Here is a 10,794-nt window from a genome sequence, read left to right on the forward strand (position 1 = left end):
GGGTGTTTTTTTGCAGAGCCAGCTCCCAGCGCAGTGTCCACGTGCCCAAGACGCCTACAGGACAGGTTTCAATGCTGGAGTGCATCTGCTGAACCTCTTGCAGCCAGGTCTGTGCTTGCCTGTTCCAGCAGGGAGGTTGTATTTTGTGATGTGCCTAAGCCGGCCGCTGTGAGCCGGCCGCTGTGACAGAGGGAAAATCTAGAGTATTTTCCCAACTTTCATTTAAAAAAAATACACCTACAAACTCACTCTCTACAAAAACATTGAAACCAGATTTTAGCAGGCCTTAGGGACTGCAGCGTTATCCCTCTTCTCTAAACAGTGCAGAGCTGGGTAGAGTTGGAAACAGTTTTATGATTGCAGCTCAGTTGAAAAACAGCGCTGCATTCCTGGTGAGCTTCAGGATCACTTCACTTGTCAGCTGGGTGGAAGGGAACAGCTGTTGAAGCATTTTGGTTTAAGTGTTTCATGAAAGCAAAGTGCAGGAAATGGAATTTAATTAGTTGTAAATACATCTCACGCATCGACATCAGAGTAAGCGTTGCAAGTAAACCAGTGTTGCTCCGTACCTTAGAGATGCTTACTCTCATCCTAGAAATCTTTCAGAGGATTACACTTAGAGTGCTTCATGCTACAAAATCAGTGGAGGTTGGTGCCTTGGAAATGAAGCTCCAGCACTGGAGCAAGACATATCCCAGCCCTTTAAATCCTGTAATGCCTGTTGTCAGCATCCAGAGGCCAGACACCATCCTTACAGCTCCTAATTCCACCCCAAGTGGCCATCAGTATGGGTAAGAGAGGTCTCTGTGGACATGCAAATGTGTTCAGTTCTATTTAACAAAGATAAATATCTTAATTAAGATAGCCAGCCGCCTAGGGGATTTTGAAAATTAGATGAGCGTGAGCTCCACAGTGAGAGCTTGGCGAGGATGCTTGGCTTCTTTTCCAGAGAACTCATGCAGTGTCTGATGACCGTGACGGGATGTGGCTCTGCAGCTTTTGCAAGGGCTCTGTGCTACCTGAGAGGCTCCCTGTGGTGAAGGGGTGCTGCTGATGCTGGCCATCAGCCCAAGCCTTCGTGCACTGGCTCAAAGCAAATGTGCTCTTTTCCCACCCTGAGCTGTCTCAGCCAGCGAGCAATAAATGTTCTTGACAGAGCAGCTTTAGTCATCCCCTTATGTGCTACCGTTCAAAGCTGACAAAACTCTTGATGAAGTTCTGTCTTCAAACTGTTGTCACGTCTATTTTTTTACCCCTGCATAAAAGCCTTTTTTAAAAAAATTGTATTTTTAATAAGGCGTAGGCAAGTGCTAAAGCCCACTGGAGCCCTGGCATGGAGCTGGGGAAGTGCCAGGCTCACAAGGGGCTGTGGCAACAGCATTGCTGCTGCTGAGTGGCTCAAGTGCATGGACCAAACATGGGAGACCAAGAGCACCTCTGGGCAGGGCCGGTGGCTGAGTTTGCACAAAGCCTGACCCAGGCGAGTGGCACTACTGCAGGGTGGGAGGACACAGTGATGAAACTATACAGCTGCAGAGCCAGTGCTGACAGGATTGTCATATTTTGGGTTATTACTTGGCTTTCAGGCTTGCAAAGAAGAGTGCATTGGGCTCTTGGGACGGCAGCAGCCTGTCCCAGCACAAGACTTCGTATCTTGGTGGTTCTCTGAAATGTTTTTGCACAGGAGATGTGAGCTGGCTCTAGGGTATGAGCTAAGGAGCTGTGCTCAGTGGCAGCACCCAAGCTGCCTACAGGAGCTGCAAGCAAAGCCCTTCAGCCTGTGCTCGTGGGGAGGCGGCAGTGGGTGATGGACATAGGTTTTCTGGATGTTCACTGGCAGTGGTGGAGCTGAAGGAAGGAGAAGGAAAGGGAGTGTGAGCTGTTGGTCAGTGAGTGTTTCCATCCATGCTGCACTGGCACCAAGGAATGTTGGACAGGGTTGGGGTGTATTATTAAAGGCAGGAGACTGCGCTGCAAAAAGGGAAATAGTGATAGTGACATGGAGGCAGCAATGACTGCTTCATACGGGAGCGATAGAATGGAAAAGCATGAGAAGACATGTTCATAGCTTCTTCCAGGCCATGTGGTCCAGGCTGGTCCGATTGAAGAGATGGGTGAGAGAGAGTGATAGTGCAAGAGCAGAGTCCTGACTTAGGAGATCTCGGGTTTGTAGAGAATGCCGCTAACTGCCCCATCACTGAAATGGTGGAGCATGAGGGGGCTCTCAAGCAGCCTCTGGGGTGAGATGCAGCCCTTTTTCAAAAAAAGAAAGAAAGAAAAATCTCTTACGCAAGTCAAAACATTTGCTAGTTCATGAGTAATGCCTTCCCTTCTTCCGTCCCTGGCATGGCAACAGAAGCTCACAAGAATTACACAAATTATTATTTCCTATAAAAAAGTTATACGTTGTTCATAGATCTTTCAGGGACAAACCTCCTGTTCAGCAGTCCATTACCTTGTAGTGTTTACTAATAGCTTTGGATCCAGCTGACAAACACTTTGCTGCCCCACTGCTTTTCTGAAATGAGCCAATAACAACAAAGTCCAAACTTATTGTTCCTGGCCTCGCTGGGCACCACTTTACGATGCTGAGAGAGTGGCTTTATTCCTGCCAAAGCTGACTTAACTGGGACAATTACGTATGTTTTAAAGCAGAAGTTATTGATGTATAGTGTTGATAGCTGAATTAGCTGCCAGTGAGTCGCAGCGCTGGGGTGTGTGCGGTGCAGCACCCATCATCGTGCCTGCTGCTGCAGCCCGGGAGCTCTGCAGAGCGGCAGCCTCGGCCCACGCTGGCTGTGCCCTCCCACACCACATTGCCTGATGGTGGAGGGATCCATGCCTTGCCCAGGGAAATGCTGACTGGCAGTAAATGTGATGACAGAACCAAGGAGTTGCATCTTTTTTGATAAAGGCTGTGTATTGACAAGCCTCTGGGAAATGGTGTTATGGTTGGTCTGTCTTGTGAAAATTGCATGCTTCAAAGAGCTGACTGCTAAACCGGCCTCGAGACATTATTTCATTCAAGCTGTAGTTTCCTATTCTGGCACTGTTTCTTTCTGCAATATCTTTCAATCTTCTCTACTCACTCATTTGCCTCTTGCTGGTTTAAACCTTTGATGGGTCCTGCTGGCCACTGTGGGAGAGCAGAAGCCAGGAGTGTATGAGGAGCTCCCTACCCATGTTTTGGTGCAAGAAGCAGCCCCTACACCTGGCTCTGCAGTGGGAAACGAGCAAAGTGCCATGCGGGCAGGTGCCCTCTGCCCAGCCGTAGGCTGCCAACCTCCCCCTGCCCTACATGGCCCAACAGAAGCATTGCTGCAGCTGCTGTCTGCTCAGTACCACCCAGCAGGGAACTGTGCTCAATCACTTCTGTGCTGAATTTTTCATATGTCTTGCTGGAGTTTTGTTCTTGTTTTCCTGCATGGATCTCTCAGTTCTGGACATTTTGGGTCTGTGTCTCTGTTTAGACTAGTGTGAGTTCATGCGTCTGTGGCGGAACGGCTCCGTGTGCCAGCAGGGATTCCTCAGTCTGAGGTTTTAGGTTCTTTTCTGAGAACAAACTTCTTGGCACAAAAAGCTGAGGGAATAGGACTGTGTACATACTGAGCCCTGAACTTCTTTCAGAAACAGTGACTCCGCAAATCTGTGTTCAGCTGAGTGAGGGATCTCATAGCACCTTCAGGTCAGACCTTTCTCTCAGGCCCCAGCACCAGGCGCACAACACTGCTGCTCCCCATGCTGTTGGCCATGGTGCCACCCAGCAGGAGCAATGCAGAGGTGAATGCTCCTGCAGAAGGAGCTGCTGCCTGAGTACCTGGGGCTCCCCCTGTCTTTGGGGGGCTGGAGAGGAGACCCAACTGTAGCTGGGAGCAGGCAGGGCTCGGCAAACAGGGTTGGTTGGATTCTTGCGGCTAATGCCTTTCCCCTGAGCGCTTGTCTTTCCTTGGCTGTGGCTGAAGCAGCTGAAGCGTCTCTGGTTTCCAAATACTGCATCACCATAGAAAGTGCTCCTGTTTCTGTTTTTCTGTGGTCTGGGAGGTAAGCTTCTGCTAGCGTTACTAATGGACTTCTACTTTTAGCTGAGTGCTGCAGGCTTCTGTACCAAAGCAGAAATCATTAAGTCAATTAAGTAATTACCTGATGTTTCAGTTGTCAACATACAATGCTTTTCATTTTTTCAAGCCAGTATCAAACCCTATATGCATCTTATCCCAGACTCATCAGTGATTATTTGTCCAAACTGTTCTGCCCTGTGGGTTCAGGGTGGATGGGGAAGGTGATGTGAGGGAGCTGGGGCACCCTTCTGCCCTTTGGAGCTTGCCCTCCCCCTGCAGCCGGGCTTGAGAGGTGGCACAGGGCACTGCGCTGGTCATCACTGGGTGACGGCACCCAGCTGGCCCCTGTCCTGGTGCTTTCTGACCAGTGCCTAGTAAGAGCGGCACAGCCAAGGTTGTGCTCGCTGCTAGTGCAGAGTGACAGCAGAGCTGTGTGGTTGTGCTGGCTGGTAGAACTTAATATTTCAGTCAACTTCTGGACTTTTGAGAAGAATGGGCTTTAAATCACAAGTGTGTCATTGCCATAACAGACTGCAGACCACCACGATGTAGCTCTGGTGGAGTTATCCAGCACTGCTCATGCAAACTCAAGGTGTGAGCCTTGAGGCTGCTGATACTTTGGCACATTCTCAACAGGACAAATACATCACTGCGGAGCTGTGCTGTGAGCATCTTCATGTTGAGTTTGTCAGCAGGAGGGAGAAAAACAGAAGATGTCACGGTGGATCCTGGCTGTCCGTTGCTGGGTTTGCTGTCTCTGCCACTCAGAGTAGCACAGGCAGATTCACAGGGCCCCGGCAGTGCTGCATGCGCTGAGCACAACCAGCCCCTGGGAAAGGCAATGCAAGGCACTGCCTGCACAGGGCAGGCATTTGTCAGAAGGCTTCAGAAATCCAGGTGATAGATTGTACTTTGGAAGCATTAATCGCATTTTCTAACAAGCTATAAAATAGTTTGTACTTCTGGCTGAAAGCCCTGCGGTGTTTCACCTTGTGCCTCTGCCACTGGAACATCCACATCCCTGCTGGCGTCACAGAGTCCTAAGCACAAACCCTGCAGGGATCCAGCTCACTCTGCTGCAGCTTTTACTTTCAAAACGCTGTGATGTGTTTAAGGTTCTCCAAAGGGAAACGTTTCCCTGCTATAGGAATAAAAGCGGTTTAATGATTTCGTTTTTAAACCAAATAAAGTAGTCAATCTCCCTAGTCTCCCCAGTGTTGGGAGAAGCTGTCTTCTTGATATCAAGCCAATGTGCTGGCTTGTCTCCGCAATTCCAGCTGAGGATCTGACCTGGTCCTGGGGAGGAGGCTCTGTCCGCCAGCATGCAAGGACCCCCTCACTTTTTCATGTCATGTTTTCTTAGAGCTTTGTATGAATTCCCCTGGTTTCAACCAGGGTTTTTTATTGAAAACTTGTCACACTGGGTTTTTTTTTCTGAGGAATGACACCTGCCTTTTTAATTTTTTGACACTTCCCTCCAAATTTTATTTTCTGTCGTCTGTCTCCAGCTGTCTGATTCGTGTCCTTGAATCTTATTGTTCATTAGCTCATGGCAGTTTTCCTGTGGTTTAATGTAAAACTTTCCTTTTGCAAAGCAGCTTCACAGGAAAAAGTTAGGATTAAAAGTTAGGCCGGAGAACTAATATTACTCTGTTAAATTAAACAGAGAGGACTGATTATAATTTACCTTTGCAGCATCCCTGAGCTGCAATCAAGTGTTGTCATTCTCCTTACAGAGACTTGTGTCACAGCGAGATGACATCCTTCAAAGAGAGTTATAGAAGATCTGGCAGAGCTAGGGACAGAAATTATTATATTGTGAATCCCAGGTGAGTGCCCTAGAAAGCCTTTCTCACTTGGAAGTAGACCCTTAAAACTTACATCCATCCATCAGTTTCTCTTTGTAGTTTATTTCTACTCTACATATTTCTGAAAATATGAGGGGTTTTTTTTTTTTATGTCTCTTTTATATTCTGGGGTTATTTCCAAGTTGCAATCTAATCAGATATTTTAATTGTTTTTATTATATTAGCTGACAAATATAGATAAACTAAAAGGTTTGAGGGTTTTTTGAGTTTTAATTTTTATAATTGTTTAGTGAAAGCTGATCTCCGAATTGTCTGGAGACTGAAGTCAATGTAATTTTATGGGAATAACATTTTAAAAGGGATTAGAAGAGTGAAAATAATAAAGAAAACGTTTTCAAATTACAATCTACAGTCTCTGCACAAAGCACTGTCAAATTCAGAGTTTGGTTCATAAAGCTTTGATTACCTTCAGTAGTGTTTTTCTTCTGAAAAAAGAAAGTGAAGCCTTTGCAGGGGTTGTCAGTAAGTGGTGGCCAGTGGCGGGTGGGGATGGCAGTGGCTGATGGCAGAGGCAGCAGCGCTCAATCCCAGAGCAGCAAGTTCCCATTTGCTGCTGGTGCCTGGTCTCAGACTGGGTGCTTGGACTGGGGGAAACTGGTGACAGCTGCTGAATGTCTCCAGTGAGAATCAGTGCCTGTAGCTTTGCTGGTGCCCACGATGGGGAATCGAAAGTTATTTCAGGGAGGAGAATGGCTTTTATGCTGTGGCTATGGGAAAATCATGCTGTGATTGGTTTGTGAGGGCTGCGAGATGGGACCTTGGAGAAATAATTCCCTTCTGCTTAGTAAGATGTATTGTAAAGGGATAAATGTCATACTGTCCTGTTCCCATTTTCTCTGTTTATCAGAATGGGCTCTTTAGATGCCTAGCCAGCTCATGCTGGATCTTACTGAAATATCTCCTTCTGACCTGCATGTCTATGAAAACTAGAAGACAATTATGTGGTGTGCAGACAGCAGAGCAGAAATGATCCGTCTATGCGCAGGCAATGTAATTCTCAGAGGCTTCCCATGTCAGAAAAGGGGCCATGGGATGTATCCTGCCGTCCAGCAGCATAAAACTGTCTGCATGGAAGGGGGTCTTCCCAAGGTGAACTTCACCCCACCTCCCCAAGGTTAACTTCAGCGAGTCTCTTTCCATTTTCCTTCAGCAGCTGCTGCCTGCCAAGCCTCTGCCTTTGTCCCATCAGACATTTGCCAGAGAGCCACAATTTACTCCAAATTAGATTTTAGTAGTAAGAATAGAGTCACTATAATTATTTCTTTCCTTTGAAAGTGGGACAGTGAGAGCAATATTGTTTCCCAGGCTTCAGTTAATTTGGCTGTCTATTCTGTAGTTATTCACCTGTTTTTCTTGATTAAGTTGTTCAGTGTAGGTATGAACAGTGGAAGAAATCACAAATCTTGTATACCATTGAGCTGAGGAAAACCATGTGAATTGGCAGAATTGGCTGGGACAGTCTGAAGTGTTCCCTGATTTGACATAATCTCCCACACACTGGGTCCCTCACAGCTTTGCTTCTGCAGCCTCTCGGCACATGCTGGTCTTTGCATGACAGCTATTGCTGAGCCAAGTGGCTTAAATCACAGTAGTGAAGTGTGGGCTGAAACCCCTGATATTGGGAGTGGGGATGGGGAAGAGGCTTTCAGCTTTTCCTGGAACAGCTTAAAGAAACGAGTTTTCTACAAAATCAGTCAAATGTGCCATTTCTTCCTTGAAGTTTTATGGAAAAGAAAACATCAGTAAGCATTGCTAAGGAGAAGGAACCTGCATTCACATTTTTTTTGTCTTAGTAGTTCACTTCTCCAGAAAAGCTTTCAGTGCAATCCTACAGAAGAGAAGATTTTCTGATTGCTACCCCTGAGCTGATGTATGAAAAAAGAAACACCAGTAGTGAGGCTGATTAGCTACAATAAATTATGCAATCTAGAGAACATGTCAGCCACTGAGTGTGCAGGATGTCTGATGGGTGGAAAATCTCATTACTGAGACGGGGAGAGTGGCCAGGCACTGTTTTATTCAAAATACAAATCTGCAAATTAGCCACAATGAAAGGCCAAGCTGTCGGAAACGTGAGACGTTTACATCTTGTTGCAAATGTGAAAGTAGAGCCCATTTCATTATAAAAGATGTTGTATGCCAGAGAATTGTACTGGAAGATGGTCTTGCTTTCCCAAAGGGAAATTCAGGCTTGTGTCTGTGACATCTGAGAGTGTGGGGCTTGGATCTGAACCACTCCGAGCGCAGCCAGTCCCCTGCAGAGCTGGGCTGAGTGAAGCCACAGGGGCCAAAGCAACACAATCAGTTTTGCTGCGAAAGATGATGCAGAAATTTTCCATACTGTGATAGTAATTCCTGTCCTCCAAAGCTGGGGCTAATAGACTGATGGAACCCACCTGTTTTGTCCTCATTTCTGTGGACTTTGGCATCTGCAGTGACCCTGGTATATTTAGAACCAGAATTTCAAGAACTTACTGAATCAATGTTAGAAAATAACACACGTGGGTTTTCTGGGCTTGGGTCTTTTTAGCAAATAAGAAGTTCACTCAGAAACAGTTTTTATCAGCCTCAAATTAGTTGTGAATTCATTTCAAATGATCCAGATGGCACTGATGGAAAAAAAGCTTGTGAAATAGTCTGTGGGGGTGATCTCCACTGTTGCAGTGTTTGAGAGGATTCACACAGGTTGCTGGACACCATGCTTGTCTCTCTGCTCTGCTTGGGGGCTACTGGGTCCTCCTGGACCTCCTCTTGCTCCCTGTGCCAGGGGGCACCTGCTGCTCTGCCCATGTCTGTAGGGCCAAGGTGCTCCTTGAGTAGCAGAGCCTTCACCCACCCAGCAGGTGCCCACTTGGTTTCTTCTCTGTGCACAAACATCCATTCCCAAACCTTTTCCTGCTCCTGGTTCAAGACAGCTTTGTGTCTCTTGCTCCTTTTTGGGTGTGGTTGGTTGGCAGTTGACCAGAGAATAATTTAATGAATCCCATTTGTTGCCAATCTTCCCCTTCATGCCAAGCTATTAAATACTCATACACCATTTTTTAAGCATTTACCCCATTTCTCTCTAGAGGCAGCTGAATTTCAGAGTGGGGAGAAGGATGACTCCTAAATAAAGTTCTCATATTCAGTTAAATTCAGCAAGAAAGCGTCTATATAAACGTAAATGATACCCAGCAGTAATGCAGGCATTATGTGCTGTCAGATCTGCTCTACAGGAAGGAATGGAATGGTTTCTTGGAGGCTGGTGCAGTTTTCTGTTGTGGAGCAACCGCAGGAATAGCTTTTCCTTTTAGTGAGAAGCTCTGAGCAATACGGAGAAAACTGATTTAAGTAAAGAACACCAGTTTTCTTATCCTGTATTCATGCAGAGAAGGAAACACAGTTTAGCAGTTACAAATTTATGGTGAAACTATTTAATGAACAAGAAATCTTGGGCATGACCTTTGTGACCATGTGTCAGACTGAACTTCCACTTATTTATGTTTCCAATAGATTTTTAATTAATACCATTATTTTCTTTTTTCTTCAGTCCTTCCAAGCAGAGCATCAGCTGGCAGTGAGTCTCGCAGAGTGCCACGACTGCAGGAGGAGCCACAGTCCAGCAAGTACAGCTCTGGGATGAGGAACAAAAATGCAGTTCAGGGTTTACAGGTGAGAAAGGTAGTAAAAAGTAGTAAAGTTATAATGAGAAAGAAATAATACAAGAGCTAGCTGTGTTTAATGGCTGGCGGCAATGATTATAAGTTCTTTTTGCCTGTTAAATGATTCCTGGGAGTCCCAGACAATAGAAGACCAGAGGAGAAAATAGATGATTCTGGGACTGTATCAGTATTTGTACTGGGAGACTTCATTTAAAAGGATGTGGCTTGACAGGAAAAGTGGTGACAAAGGCTCTCTCTCATCCAGTTGCCCAGAAGATGTACAGCTAACCAGGGAAAGAGGGCCTGGTTATGGTGTCATTAAAAAGTTTGCAATCTCTTTGCCAAAGCCTCTGAAGGGCCATGAAATGTTCTTCACTTGTGCCTCTGACAGAAATGGTGTCAGGCAGAGAAGCTGGGATGGGAATCTGGTCGCGAGAAGTAGCTTTCAAGGAAAAGGAAATTTTGAGCACAGCCGTGTGCAAGCCGGACTCCCGTGGTGAGCTGCACTGGACGGCGCCTGCAGGGAGCACCATGGCTGTCCCTGTCCAAATGGTGTCCCATTTCACCTGTCTTTTTATGTACCAGGAAAGGGCACCAAGGGCCTCGTGTTGGGAATGTGCAGCTGGGGGGTCAGTAGGGGGGAGCTCACAGCTCCTCTGCTCATCCGCACAACAGGATCACGCTTCCTAAATTCCTGCTGTAGCTGCAAATACAGCAGCTGCTTTAAAGACTACTTAAAAATTATTTTTGTTTCTTTCATCTCCTTTTATAACACTTTCCAAGGCTCGGAAATACAAACTTCCAACAATTTCTCTGTTCCTTTTTTTTACACTCCTCTTTCTCCCAGGAAGGCCAGTGGGATCTGGAGATCCCAGCTTGAGGGGTTCCCTGTCAAATGGCTGGCTTGGCATGGGTGCCCTTGCATGAGCATGACAGAAATACTGGGGCCATCCACCACTCATGGTTAATAAGTGTAACAATGTATGGAAGACAATTTTTTTACAATTAGACAGCAGCACATAAAACCCAAGGGACAGCAATGCACTTAACAATTAGGTCATATGTTAGTGTATGAATATATTTCCTGCTTGTTAATTCATAGATAATTAATTAGCAAAATCCTGATTTTTTTAGATAAAGCTTAATGGAAATTTTGGTGGGGAAGCAATTAATAGAGTGTCACTCTAATTGGACACGGAATCAGAAAAAAATTATTTTGAATTTATC

Source organism: Cuculus canorus, chromosome 11 (assembly GCF_017976375.1).
Source record: "Cuculus canorus isolate bCucCan1 chromosome 11, bCucCan1.pri, whole genome shotgun sequence".
Classification (NCBI taxonomy): domain Eukaryota; kingdom Metazoa; phylum Chordata; class Aves; order Cuculiformes; family Cuculidae; genus Cuculus; species Cuculus canorus.